We start from the raw sequence: 14,811 nt of genomic DNA, 5'->3' as shown, positions 1-14,811 counted from the left end.
TAAAAATAAGAAGAACCCCCACAAAACTGTGTCTCACTTGATGGGATCACTGTCTTATAGAAACCAACATTTTTGTATCTGTCTCTGCTGTTAAAATGGCAGGGGCACAGGCTTTTTTTGTCCATGTATGAGCACAGACATGCCAAAATCTCAGTGTGTTTGTGTAGCTGTGCAGAGAAGATACCAGCCAGAACCTGAGGAGGAAACTGAGGCTTCCAAATAGCCTTGGGATTTGTTTGCTTTTAGTTCCCCTCTGGGTAACTTGTTGGCAAATCCTACATAGCACTGAAGGCAAAATGACACTTTTTCCTCATTCCCAGGAGAGGCAAAACATGAGTTCTGTGACAAAGTGCCCTGTGGCCAAGAAACTGCATGCTCGGGGTGATGCAGCCTCTGACTGCAGGGAAATGGGGCTGAGGTTGCCCAAAAGGAAAGAATCTGTTCTATGACATGCTGCAATCCAAGTGCAGTCTGCAGGAGATGCTCCAGGAGAAATGCTGATGCTGCAAAGGGTTGCACAGGATATTACAGACAGAGAGCTGCGCGGGTGCTCAGGTAGATATGTCTGCTGGAGATTCTGATGTCATTCCAGCATGTTATTCAGGGCATAGAATATATTATTTAAAACGTGCTAAAAGTAGATGGCATGCAAGTGAATTGTAATATGTTGAGGTGGAAATGTGATAAACTACTCTTAGCCTTTGACAATACTCAGTGCCACTTCAATTCTTGGAGAAAATGATAAGCTTTTGATAAAATAAGAAGGAAAACAGAAGAAAATGCAACCCTATCTTTCATCTAACTCAATCTTTTCCGTTCAGAGGAGTGAATGCTCAATGGGAGCAAAAGGCAGAGGGTAAAGGGGGGATTGAGATGGGAAAGATTGTGATTTTACTGAGAATACAGGGTACAACCAAGAAAGATAATAATCAGGATTAAAGAAGAAAGAATACCTTAAAGCTTAGATGGGGAGAACTCTGTATGTACCAAAACAAGAGAAGAATAACTGATTGTTTGTCTGTGGTATTTCTCCCAGAACTGTATATGTAAAATAATAATATAAATAAAGTGTATTCATCTGTCCAATGGGGCTGCAGAAAGACAGTTGCTAAGGAATGAACTGGCAGAATAGTGATGAAGAGTATTACTATAAATTCTCTTAAAAGAAAGAGGAATTTGCTTTGTTTGTAGGAGGGGTTGTACCAGTGTGCCATTTCTAAGGAAGCTTTGAGAATAATTTTTCTTTTAGAACGATCGTTGTAGGTTACCATGAGCCTGAGAAGGCAGAATCTGCAAGCCTGGAGTTGCAGTTAGATGTGAACTGCTGCCAGTATTAAGGCTGAAGCTAACAGAAATACTGATGTAAACAGAGGAGCATTAACAGTTCCATCTCCCCTGTTCCAAGCTTTAGGAGAGAAGGTGGAAGGGCAGGAGGAGAAAGCAGTTTCTACAGAACAACAAAAACAATAACTTCATGGAAACGATACCAAGAAATGTATAGAATGCGGAAAGACCTGAAGGACTGGTTCCTAATCAATAGTACCTTCAAGATATGAACAGTGCAAAAAAGACAAAGGAATAATTCATTGTCTGAGCTGGAGACAGGAACAAAGCCTGAGGCAAATGAAGGAAAAGTTGGGGATAAATATTAAGAAAAGTTCTCAAAAGCGTCATTTTCTCCTGAAACTGTTGCTATGCTCGGTAAAGTGCAGTGGTGTGGTAAAACAAAAAATTTACTCTTGAATGTATTGAAAATATAGTGTCACAGCTATACAAAGCTTCTCCATCATCCTTTGCTCAAATACTGCTTGGATTCCAAGTATGGGGATAACATTCCTCCTCATAGGGCAAGAGGGAAATCTGACCCCTTTCCAGTGAAGAGCAGAATTGTTCCTGGAAGGTGCAGTTAAATATGATGTGTTAAATACACAGTTCAGGTCTGAAACACTGTGGTTTTATGCAGGGTTTTGGGAACTTTCCTCCTGTGGTGATGAATTTTGTGAAGGTCTGATGCACGTGGTCCCTACTGAAAAGACACTGCTGAATGAAACAAAAAGGTTAACTATCACCTGGAATTTACATGCTTAAAAACAGATGAGCAGATTGAGTAGAAAGGGAAGTATGATATTTCTTTACCTTCAAACCTGTTAGTTTCAGCATCTTCACAGTAATGCTTTTCTGAGCTGAGACCATTCAAGCTGTGTCATCCATACAACAAATCAGTGATGGTGTATTTGGTGTACAAAGTGGAACAGATTTCTAAGAATTAAAAGAAGCACAACAGATCTTTAGCCATAATCAGCAGATTCTGGCTTGTGTTGCTGTCTGTAACCTGATGCAAGGTTCTGTGTTTAGGGTCACTGAACAACATTCTGTCCCAGAGGAATTACTTTTCTCCCCTCCCCCCCATCACCCCAGAGACAACTGCAAATAAGTTAGGAAAAATCTGTTGTATTGATAGGTTTATTTTCTGTTCCTCTCTCCTATAATGCCTATTCAATACTGAGGATGGAAGTCCTGGCACACTGTAGTTGCTGCATATGGAAGGAGGCAGGCAGGTATGTGGGACAGTGCCCACGCAGAGAAAAAATCCTTGAGCAACCTAGCTTTTATCTCGTGGGGCTCTTGTAGCAGCTTTATAGGAGCTCGTGTTTACGTAGCAGTGTTGAGAGCTGTCAGGAGAAAGGGGGAAAATCAGGAAAACAATGTTTAGTTTATAAAGCAAGCTTACCCCTTGGGTGAGGAGCATCGGTACTGTACCAGGCTTTCAGGTGTGCAAGATTTGTCTGTAGGGCTGTACATCCTTGCTTGTGTGTTAAAGATTAAGGCTTCAACATCCAGAACTGCCAGTCTCCCTGCATGTAATCCATCAAGCATTGGCTTGTGCCAGGGGTTTGGGTGATGCTGTTTCATGTTCAACACAGCCATCGGCTTCTTGGAGAATCCACCTTTTACTCATATCATGATTAAATCATACAGGGAGAACATGTGTTTCTCAAATCTCCCTGCAGCCTTTGGGTAAAACTGTTAAGTTTGACAAGGGGAGCTGAGGGTGCATGAGAAAGTCTGCAATTCTGAGTTTGTTCTTTTGGGTGCTTTCATATTGCAAAGATCAATTATTTACTTCCTATCAGGTGAAAGAAGAAGATCAGTTGCATTAATTTTTGAATGCTTGCATAGAGTGTGTGTGTCAATTGGTCTCACATTGCTGAGGTCCTGCTTGCAGCCTTGTCAGACATCAGTGGCAGGGGAGCTGTGCTAGAAGTGCATGCAGCTTATAAAGCAGTGTATATGGGTAAGCAGGAGGCAGGGAAGAGGGAGAACTGACAGACTTATAGTTTGATGGGGCTGGGTGCTGGTTTGCTTTAGGCTGCTCATTGGAATAGATTGATCACCTAAGGCAATGTTGTGTCTTCTGCAATACTCCCTTTGCTGGCATCCAGTGGCTGTAGCACTATGTGGCTCTGCCCTGCTCCACTACACTGGTCCCAGCCCCCTCCTGCTGTGCTGCCTGCCATAGTCTCAAGTGCCTGCGACTTCTCCCAGCTGGTTGTCTGTCTGTCTGGGATTAGTTTACTATGCCTATATGTTTTTTTTCTTTGTTTGATGTACCAAAGCACTGTGGTCATAAAGGAATTTTTACTGTCCGGTTGCAACATGTTGATGTTCTCACCATGTTAAAATTGCCTTTCTATCCCTCCCTTATCTCACTCGAGACACAGAATGGGATCTGTTCACCAATTTAGTATTTACCCATTGCTCTGTGGGTGTTCTGAGCCTGGTTGTAGGCATGCGCTGTAGTGGAGGTGTCTCAAGTCATAGCTTTTGTTCAAAAACTCTTGCTTTTCACACAGGGCAGCTATCCACCCTGTATCTACATGTGGTGCTAAGCTCACTGGTGGGCACGTGGCTGAGGGTATACCACCTGCACCCAGCTCCCTGCCAGTGCTCTCCCCAGGCACCACAGAGGTTCCTCAGATGCGTGTTTTGCTCTGTTATCTCTTTGCAAACGCTATGCCTGGTGGATATTACAGTGCTACCTAAAATGTTGCTTACTTACATTATTCTGAAAAAATGCTGGTAATAATCACCTAGCAGCAGGCAGCCGTTTCCTCTGTGTTCAGAGGAATCAATTGCCCGCCACTGCGCTGCTCTCCTCCACCTCTCAGGAACTGCCTTAGGTTCATTGCAGTGCTCTCTGTGCTACTGTGAATAAATGTAATGCTCTGATCACATCGCTCATTTGTGCATTGATTTTGAACTAATGATGTGTTTGTGTGTGCATACCTGGAGAAAAAAAAATGTTCTGTGCTGGAATGCCTCCTCCATTTTGGACTGTGTAGCTCAGGGCTGTCATCGCGGTACTACATGGAACACTGCTGCTGGGCTTCGGTTTTTATGAAGTCCTTGGAAAGATTTAATTAAAAATACCTTCTAGATTTCATCTTCTTTAGGAATGGCCTTTTACAGGTTCTACCCATGGGGTACTGTTTATCCAATTTAAAGCATTTAAACACAGAATGTTGTTCTGCTGTATTTATTCTTTGGAAATCTATATGGTTTTTTCCTCCCCTCTCCCTCTCCCCCTACCACCCCAAGCATGTTGCTGTTATGTGAAGCAGATGCAGGCCATATCCTGCTAATCTGCACAGCCAAGAGAGATGGGATTGGAGCGATTTTAACTCTTTGGCACTTTGTCAAAAGCCTGCAGGTAACTTGGGTTCCCCATGTATGAGCATTTTAGGTACTCCTTATGGTTCTACTGCGATTATTCCAAACATAACACTGTAATTTATCTTATTCTGTGTTTAACAAAATACATTTCTCTCCTTTGAGATTTTTTTCCACCTTTTTCACTGTAGTTGTCTGTGCAAGCTGTTCATTCAGTCCCTATTGTGTGTTTACAGGGTTTGCTTTTGTGTTTAATATTGCCATGTTCTCAGGTGTTGGCACAAGTACAGCATGAAAACACACCTTTTGTACTGTCACTGCACTAGCATCAAGATTCCCACATTTTTCATTGTGAGTCTTAGCTGGCAATTCAGTCAAGCCGATAACTGACCTATCTGTGTCCAAAGAACCCACAGCTTGGGACCCCTACCTTGGAATCCCCTTTGGTAGACTTGTTTACCTATGGCTCATTTCTCCATACGTCTCCATGGGTTTGCAGTCTCCTCAGATTCAATGAATCTCATTGCAATCACAACTGGTTTTTCTCACTGAAAACTGAGCAACAGCAAATATCTTACCTGATCAATTCTTTTCACCCACAAGGTATGACTGACCCTTTTTCCTCAGATCCCGGTCAGTTCCTCCTCCCTTTGACTTGTTTCTACTTTCAGTCTTATAGTTAAAATTCTAAAATTTATGCATCCAGACTCTTGAGTCATATCTTGCCCTATTCAAAGTGATCAGGCTTGCACCTCTCCAGTGCAGGACTCTTCTAAAGTCAGAAGCATTTTCTTTGAATGAAATTCTGTCCTTTTCTTTCATACTTTAGACTTCACTCAGGCACCTGCTGTTCTGCTTGGTCTGTACCAGCCTGTTTCCATCTCTACCAGATTCTGCCCACTGTTGCCAAGCATGGAGCACCTCGAAGGAGGCCAGGAGAGGAGTAAGATCTGCTCACCAGGCATGCAAGAAAGGAGCAGAGTTGAGGTATGGCCCCATTGAAACAGCACGTGATGTGGCTACCTGGCAGCCATGGTTTTCACTCTACAGAGAAACAACCAAAGCAGTTCCCGATATTTAATTTTGAACTCATGTGATTTTGAGTTATATCAAAGAAAAACATGCAATAGCTTTTAATGATTGCAGTTTAATTTCTTCCTGTTAGTTTTCATTTTCCAGTATGGTGCAAGCTTTATGTTGTTATTCATTTTATGTACTCTTTATCATATTTGTCAGTAAATCTCCAGCAGACAGAAAACAGTGGGGTGTGTTTGCAGTACTACAGCTACCAGGGCTTGGCAAAATAGCAGTGTAAAAATCATTTGCATTAGAGCTAATAAAGACAGCTGGAATGGACCCCAAAATATGTTCAATAAACCAATAAGACTGACTGCTGATTATACTCCTACTTCAGTAAAAGTAACTGGTTTTCATTCAATGTTTAGAGTACTGTAATTGTGCAGTGTAGTATTTTACCCGCAATTTAAATCTAATATAATGGTCAATGCCTGCCTTTAAATGCTGGCAGTTTGCTAACAATTTCCAGTCTCATGCCTCTTGCATTTTATTTCCTCTGTATAAGGGCAGGGTAAATTTCTCACACGTAGTTTACCATATGTAACTCCTGGTAAATATTGACTCTTATCGTGACCATTATAGACATCGCTTTAGGGATTAAAGGTGTTTATTTGGTTGTCATTTTTTCTCCCCCTCTCCTCCCCCACTGCCCATGTTCCAGATTTTCCAGAAATCTTCTGGAGTTGTTAAGAGATTGTTAAGAGATCATACTTGGGAAAAGGAATTACATGAATTAATCAGCTAATAGATTTATTTAAAAATCTAGCTGCTAAGATGATGCAGTAGATTGCCTCTCCATTTTCCTCTGTAAAGTTTGGCTTCCCTGCTCCATGGAAATGATTTATTTAAAATAGAAATGTCTGACCTTGAGACAATAATACCCTGCCAAACCTGCATGTCTTCAAAATGTGTGTTCACTCTGAAACATGAATATATTGGCATTGCATAAAAGAATGTGCCTGCTTTTCCTTTTGCTTTATGTAAACCAGCAGTTTTTATAAAAAGCTTAACTGATAGACATTCTTAATGGTATTGATAAATAAATAACAACTCTTTCCTGCAATACTTGACAGTAGAAGGATTCTGCCTGGGATTATTGTAGATAAAAATAACAAGCAGGATTTTCTTGTACCCCGTGCCATAGATGAAACAACAAATCGGTCCATACCAAGTTCATTCAGCCATATTTTACATCTTCTAGAACTGGAATCGTGTAGCCTACAAAACAATTTATATTTTATCTGTACCATCTAATTAATTAAATGGCCCCGGAGTACCAGACTCACAAATCTCGTTAATAGCTGAATACTGAAATAAAGGCTGTTCACCCCTACTAGAATAATATTTGCATATCTCCACCTGCGATGGGTAATAAGTACCTGCCACAAATCAGAATTATGAATTTTGTACGCCTAACAAAACCGCAGGGGAAATTATACCTCAGACATTCCATAATAATTGCAGCTAAGCTGTTTAGTGCCATCCACTTATTCTGCCTGAAGTGTTTAAAGCAGCAACAGTTGTAAATGAATTCAGGCACACATTTAAGAGAAAATGTTTTAAAAAGTTTTTCTGTCTTGCCATATGTAATTATCTTTATAGAAATGTTCGGTTACAAGTTATAACATGCTCACATTTAAAATTGCAAATTAAAAACTTCTTCTGATTAAAGTATGTTTTGTAAGAGAGGTTTTTTAAGCTTACTATGATAACATAGAAAGCTGCTAAAGCCATGTTTATCATGTTGGTCTCCCAAAATCAGTGATCTGGTGTATGAGCAACCACAGCAAGGAGCCTGCTTTTGCAGTGCTTCTTTCCCCAGTAATGTTCAGTTCCTGGGAGAGAGTTAACTGCTAAAGGCTTGGACAGAAATACACTGCGATGCAGATAGTCTTTCATAGGCCAGGGAATTGGGACGTTAAAGTAGGCAGCATAAGCTGCCTCTGGCTTGTTTATTTTCATGACAGGAAAGGAAACTGAATGTAGAGCAGAGTGAGCTCAGGAGAAAGAGTTGCGAGATGCCCATGGTTCAAGCAGCTGGCTGGAACTGAGGATGGAAGATAATACAGAAGCTAGCATTTAAACAGTGATTTGTGTTCAGTGGGGCCTCAAAGCTCATTATAAGTACAGGTTCAGCTTTTTCATCCTTGTAAGGACAGCTCTAGGGACTGGACCTGTCCTTTCAAGAAGCTTGTGGGCAATGTTTTTAGATCTACTGTTTAACTTTTAGGCTGCCCTCTGTGGTGGCATGAGTTGGACTTAATGATCCTTGTGGGTCCACTCCAACTCCAGATATTCTGTGAATTCTTTTGGGATTCCAGGGTGCTCCACAGATGTGGTATGAATCCATCCTTTTGAAAATATGTGGTGATTTCTGGTTTGTCATGAAAAGATAAGAGGCTTCTTTGGCATAAGTTAGAAGATAGAAGGGGGGAGCAAAAAGAACAAATGTAGTTATAGGCCATTCTGGTTATGTTATTGAACTGCTGTTTCCTCAGTCTTTGATCCCAATAAAACTGCGTGTGGAAGGTGGCATTTGGATTTGCTGCTGTGTCAGGAAGTGCAAATTTGGACACTGGAAGCCTTTGGGACCAATGTGTGGTGGTGCATCCATGAGATAGGCAGACTTCTCTGAAGCTGTAAAACGAAATGTCATATACTATTATTGAACAAAAGAGGGGCAAACTTAATATGTGGTGACTAGGAGAGTCTTGTTCATGTGGGTGTGCTACAGTCAGTATTCTAACCATCTAGGTCTGCTGGTGGAGGAGCCAAGAGTGAGCAGGGCTTTTGAGACCATGGTAGAGCGTGGCTTGTGTTTCACCTTGGTTTCTGAATGGAAGACAGGGAAATATGGGACAGTGCCTGCCCCTGTGGGGTCTCTGGTCCCAACCTGTATCCCTGCAGGAGTTGTCTGGGGACAGGCATTCACAGGCCATGTTGGCTTTATTAGTACATCTGGGGCAGTTTGAAGGGCATTAGATGGCAAACTGGTAGGAGTCCAGCTGCCTATTGTGATTTGAATGCATGTATTGTCATGTTACTGATTTTAGAGGAGGCAACATACCGGCAAACATAATGTGTCTTTGCCCTGGTTCTCACTGAACATTTTGTTGATTATAAATAGCTAGGTTTCAAGCCTTTGCAACAGACGAGAACAGAACCTAAGCTGTATCCTAAACCAGATACACAGATTATTTGTGATCACTGGAATAATCCCAGGTTTCAGAGGTTACCCTCAGGACATTTGCAAATTGATTGTGCAGACAGCCAAACTCAGCTAAGGGCTCGGTTTAAGCCATTTGTAAAACTGACCACTGTCCTCCTGCATGACGAGGCTGTAATCTCACTGTAATGTTTGCTACCCCCCACAGAACACGAACAAGAGAGGTTAGAAGAGAACTGCTGCTGGAAGGTGGGGGTCAGTGCTGAGTGCTGCTGGGGACACACAGCTACCTGGGCAGGAGGGCCTCTGAAATCCTAGCTGTGATTCCTGTGCACATCCACATTTGTATGCCGCAAGCATAGCAGTCGTTTTGCCAGTGTTCTAGCAAAGGATTAAAAAATAATTAGGATTTATATATGTTCAAAAGGAAGGGGCACGGTGCAGTGAGTCACAAGGAGGTGATTAAGTCAGAATGTCTGACTCTTCTTAGACTGACAGCGGTTAGTCTGAGTGTTTAGAAAAATAGCTGATAGCTTATAACGTGGTGGGTAGCATAGCTCAGAACTGTATTTTGTATTTTAGAGGACTAACAGACAAAGTCCCCATGGATTTTTTTTTTTTTTTATATTACATAGAATGGCTATAGAAGTTGAACCATAATCTCTCACTAACTTACACATTAGCCCAGGGCAATAAAGATGTTTTTATTGGAGGCAGAATTCATGAAAAGTTGTATGGTTTTTATCTTCAAATATTGTACTGTGCTGAAGGCGTTTAAGTGTCCTGCTGGGATGCTCTGTCCTGGAAAGCCGTTACTCTCAGAAGGACAGAGAGGTCATTGGAAAAGCTGCCTGATCTGCTGCATCTTCCCATTTTCCCTCCGCTCCTCTCCCAGTCTTAGCCTTTGCTGTAGAGACAAAGCCACAGTTTCAGGCTTCCACCCACAGAGGCTGAAGTCCTTGCTCTGATGGATCCAAAAACCCATCCCAGCCAAAAGAGAGACCCTGCTCTTCCTGCTTGCCTCCTTGGGCCTTGCCATATCCTCCTTGTTGTCTGCAGGCAGTGCTAGGAACCTGTCTCTCTCTTGCAAGTTCACAGCCCTCTGACCTTGTGCTGATTTTGAGATTGCCAGGCTGGTTCCCTGCCTGAAGCTGCCACTTCTGTCTTGGCTGGGAGCAATTGAAATGCTTGTCCTAACTCCTACCATCTTATCTTGATTTTTCACAACATCCTGTTCTCTAATCTTGACAATCACAGCAGTACCATCCATCCAGACTGCTGCAGCAACCATCCTCTCCTTAGCATCTCATGCCAGCCACGCTCCTCTGTGGATGCATGCTTCCATTGCTATGTCCCCTGATGTTGCCGATAGCATAGCCTGTTTGATGTTAGCCCGTTCTACTTTTCACCGACCGCTCAGTATCAGCCTACAACTGTCTCTTGGCATCTGCTGTCATTACACAACTCTTAGATTTTTCTATCAAGCACCTCACGCCTTCCCCTCTGATTCTTTCCCTTTTCCCTCATTGTGGTTGGCAGCGGTGCCTCATAAATATCCATAAGCCTGACTGCTAGCTGTGATTCAGCACTGCATGTTTGTCTCCATGGACTGTACACTTGGAAGATCATTTGCAGTTCAGGGGTCCTCTGTGCCCCAGTGGCGGTCCCTGCTCCCCTGCAGGGATGCTCCCTCTCCGCTTCTGTATCTCACTTTTCTGTTTGGTTCTTGTAAAAGCTCAATTGTATGCAAAAGGAGAGAGAGCATCTCTCTAAAGCCAAAGACTTTGGGAAGTGGCTAATGGCAACAGAAAATAGATTGAAAAAGAACTGTTTGTATGGTTTTCACTACAGAGGCTGCCCTTCTTGCACTGCTGTGTAAATGCTGCAGTGTATGGCATTAGCAACAGAGTTATATGAATTTATTGCCTTCCCAGCTGTATCTGTATCAGCTTGCTGTTGTCTAGAAGGCAGATGAAAAGCTGGCGTTAGTGGTTTCTTTCTATAAACTATTATGCAGAGGATAATCTCTGATTGATGAGGTCGTGCCCTGCTACCTTACAAAGAAACACGTATTTCTCCTAGATTTAAACCTAAGGCTGCACTTGACAATCAGCAGTTTCTCACTGATTGTGACTGGCAGGGATTTTTATTATGTTTATTTCTTTTTTTGTTTTATTTCCTTCATTTATCTAAATCTACCAAATATTTCTGTTTAATCTTTCAATCTATACAAAATACAGATTTCATCTTATACTATGCTTCAGAGTCTATGATAAAAAGAAAATTTTCCCTTTACCTTGCAATTTCCATTCATATTGTAATTTTTTTTTGTTCAAGCTTAAGCAGTCCACATTTCATTAAAAAAACCCCACACTATTCATACTTCTTTCATCCCTATAAGATGGTAAAAGCAATGTTGCTTTGATGAAATTTGGCAGGTAAGAGAATCGAGTTGAATCATCTCAAACCCCTGGAGTTTTGGGCCTCCAGCTATTATAGTAGAACAGCTATGAGTATTCAAAAATTGGTCCTTTGTTTGCACTGAATTTCCAAGCCATCTGTAGTGCACAAAAGCCACAGCTCTCTTTATAGTTCAGAATGAATATTTAAAAGTTCAGTTTTAGATTTTATTTGTAGCACTTCAGATCTATCTATCCCATCTGTCTCGTGTCTCAGTGCTGTGGTATTAAGCTGTACTTGGTGAAGTTAGAACTTGGTGTTAGAATTTAAGGTAAATGCTCATTCCTTTATAATATGTGATATAGAGTATCCATGTGCATAATCAGGGTCTGCACAGAGGACTGATAACGTGGTTTTATTTATTCACATGCTGCAAATTATTATTATAATATTAACAAGCTGCTGCAGATAGCAGTTGCTCAGTCTGAACCTTGCTGTAGGCAACTGCAGGGTGGGCTCTACGTTCTGGTACTAAATGTCTGCCTGCACAGGTGGCTGGATGGTGGTGGGTGCCCCAGGGAGGGGATGCGAGGAATATCACAGCGAGTGGGGCCTTGTGTGTGGAGGTGGGGGAGCTGCTCCTTTCAGACAGAGTGTGCATACATGCTCATATAGATGTGCCTGCCTATTTCATGGAAAATTTAGCTAGTAGCAACAGAGCTTCCTTAAATCATAGGAAAATATCTCCTTATGGTAATTTATTCTGTAGATTAGTATCACCTGCTTGAATGATGATACTAATGCAATGGTATAGGAATCTGGGATTAAATGAAGGTTAATCTGTGAATATCCTGAACCATGTCTCTGGATTTAACTGGAGAGCTGAAGCTTGTAAAGCTAACAGTTTGCATTCTTAAAACAATATTATGTAGCTTTTTCTCATCAGTTGAAATTAGAAGGATAAGAATTACTCAAGTTATTGTATTGTTACTACTTAATGTCTGAAAAACAGTCAGTTTACAATACAAGCAGTTCTGTCTTAGTACCAATACAAAACGCAATCTTGCAGTTATTTATTTAGGTCCTTACAGTGTGCTGTGTGCTGGTCTGGTAGGCATACTTCAGCCTCACTCACCCTTCAGGAGGCTGAACTCTTGCTTTCTCAAAGACAAACCAATTATTTTAACTAATTTTTGAATTAATCTGTGGCGGTTTCTATCATTTTAAAAAGCAAGCTGTGTCATTGGAAAGTTATACATTTTGCCAAATTGATTAAACCACAGACTAAGCAACTGTTTTTTCTACTAGTGCACCTGGGGCTGGCTGTCTTGGTGGTAGTTAATTCCAGATTAGGAAGAAATCTCACAAAAACTTGATCCTCAGGGCTGTTTGCTCATGGGGAGAAGGGAAGTTTACTTAGTGAAAGTCAGACTTACCTTCTGGGTTTGCATCTTCTTACACCTTCTTTCTTTGAGCTTTTTTTCTTTCTTTCTTTTTTTTGTCTTCCCTGTACTTCAGAATAATGTGATTCTTATTTCCACAGGCCTCTGCCATCTACTGCTAGCAGTCCCCGAAGAATTAACTCGACGAGTCCATGCTCTGTCCATGCAACTGTTCCCATAGTTTCAAACAAGCAGTCTTACGTGAGTGCAAAAATTTGACTCCAAATTTTGTTTTTATTAATATTATTCATTATTTGAGGAATTTTTGTGTGTTACCACTTGATGATAGACAGAAAAACATGGGCAAGTAAAATCATTTAATATTCCTAATAGTGCTTTTTGCTACACCTCATTTGGTTGCAGGGATTTCACATGGATGAGAAGAGGATGCACAGTATGTGTAAGTCCTGAGAGGGGCTGGGAAGGAGGCTATCTTAGAGGTGAGGATGGAAATGTCTTCATAAATACATTTCTTGGTGGTAAAATAGTTCTTGTAAATGGGCATCTGTTCTATAAAAGCTCTATATCATTGTGCTTTCATATGGAGACTGGGAGTGAATTTTGGGATTCAGATAGTAAAATGCAAGCTAGAAAATGTTTGGAGATAGGTGAAAAAAGAATAATGGAGCTGTTCCTATTGGAAATTAGTGGGGCAAATGAAAAGATTCAAGAAGTAAGGGACTGAAAGTTCTTCCAGCCTATGGTCTGAGATAGTTTGCTACAATTTGTAGAGTGTTGTGACTATTGACACAGGGCTAGCCATGATTAAATGAGTGCCAGAGCTCTACACAGTTGCAAAATGCTTCAGGTCAGGGAAATAGTCAAAAGAAAGAAAAATCTCTCTAATTTCCCCATAATGAAATCTCTAGGTGGAAAACATAAGTGAGTTTCAAACCAAAGTCTTACAAAGAGGACGTACACGCAAAACTGATGGCAACAAAAAGAAAGTCTCTCTGGGAAGCTCTGTACCCTTTAGTTTCCACTCGCCCTTCCTTGCCCTCTTGCAAAGGCGTGAGCTCCTGGCAAGCAGCCATGGCTCCGGCAGCATCTGGCAGCCTTTGGTCTGACTAATAATTTTCTGAAGTCTCTGGGGGTCTCTGGAGTTTCAGGGAAAAACAATATATATATAGATATATTTCATTTATTCTTTTATAAAACTTTTGTTCCTTGGAGATGCATGACTTCATCCACTGTAAATCTTTGTTTTGTATAATATTTGCAGTCTTTTCACTTAGTATATAAATGCCGCATACTTCATGTGCTGTACCCATCTTTACCCTCAGCTGTGAAACTCCATCCACACCACTGGGTAGGAAGGGTAGAATTGCTGCTGTGTTGGGTTGCAGCTTGCTCATTTGTGCAGCAGTCCAGGGCTGTTCACTTCTTGCTCTCGTTCTGCAGTGCATTTAAATACCAAGATGGGTTTGTTTCTAGTCCAAGATTTCTAAAAATGAGATCCTAAAATTAGATGCATTCAAAAATACTGAATGCACAGCATTTCTGACTGGCCTCAAAAAAGCTGTCCAACAGCCTAAATTTTTTAAGAAAATGGTTATTTTTTTGTCATCTCTAGCACTGATGTAAGGACCTAGTTTCAGACATCCAGCTCTCGGATCTGGACCTGCACTCCTACAGGTACGCAGCAGGACACTGAGCTGCGGTCTATCTAAGCAGGAAGTTGATGGAATAGAGCTTTTTCTCATTCAGGTGCATGTGTGCTCCCCGTCTCCTCCTGCACACACTGGGAACAAGCAGACAATACCAGTATTGTGTATCAGGTTCCTGCTGGCTGATGGTATAATCCAACTGCTTCAGTGTATATCAAAAAAGATTCTGGAAATGCACAGGTTTCAAATGCTGACAGAACAAGCATTTAAAAATGTGATAACTGCAAGTTTCTGAGAGAGCATCTAATCTGAATGTGTTGTTCAACATGGCCATGTAATTTGGCATTGCTGTGGTACAGAAATGAGTCTTTCTCATGCAGATCAAAGCTAGGTATTCCATGGAAGCTGTGTAAGCTTTCCCAGGGCTGGTGATAAGAAAGCAGTATTG

At 41.4% G+C, this 14,811-nt stretch overlaps 1 long non-coding RNA gene across 7 annotated transcripts in view; it reads left to right on the top strand.

Moving 5' to 3' along the window:
• The window catches only part of LOC107317371 (uncharacterized), a 74,786-nt gene that overhangs the window by 43,614 nt on the left and 16,361 nt on the right, over window positions 1-14,811 (top strand). For 4 of the 7 annotated variants that reach the window (XR_014932722.1, XR_014932725.1, XR_014932723.1 and 1 more), the window contains 3 exons: window positions 5,501-5,658; window positions 12,858-12,957; window positions 13,120-13,196. This is a non-coding gene — a long non-coding RNA (uncharacterized LOC107317371). The remainder of the gene's footprint in view (window positions 1-5,500; window positions 5,659-12,857; window positions 12,958-13,119; window positions 13,197-14,811) is intronic. The other 3 variants (XR_014932724.1, XR_014932721.1, XR_014932726.1) reach the window with 2 other exon arrangements.

This window comes from Coturnix japonica, chromosome 11 (assembly GCF_054131305.1).
Source record: "Coturnix japonica strain WE chromosome 11, WE-NBRP24, whole genome shotgun sequence".
NCBI classification, from domain to species: Eukaryota; Metazoa; Chordata; class Aves; order Galliformes; family Phasianidae; genus Coturnix; species Coturnix japonica.
The sequence above is the reverse complement of the archived record's forward strand: the minus strand, read 5'-3'. Positions and strand labels throughout refer to the sequence as shown.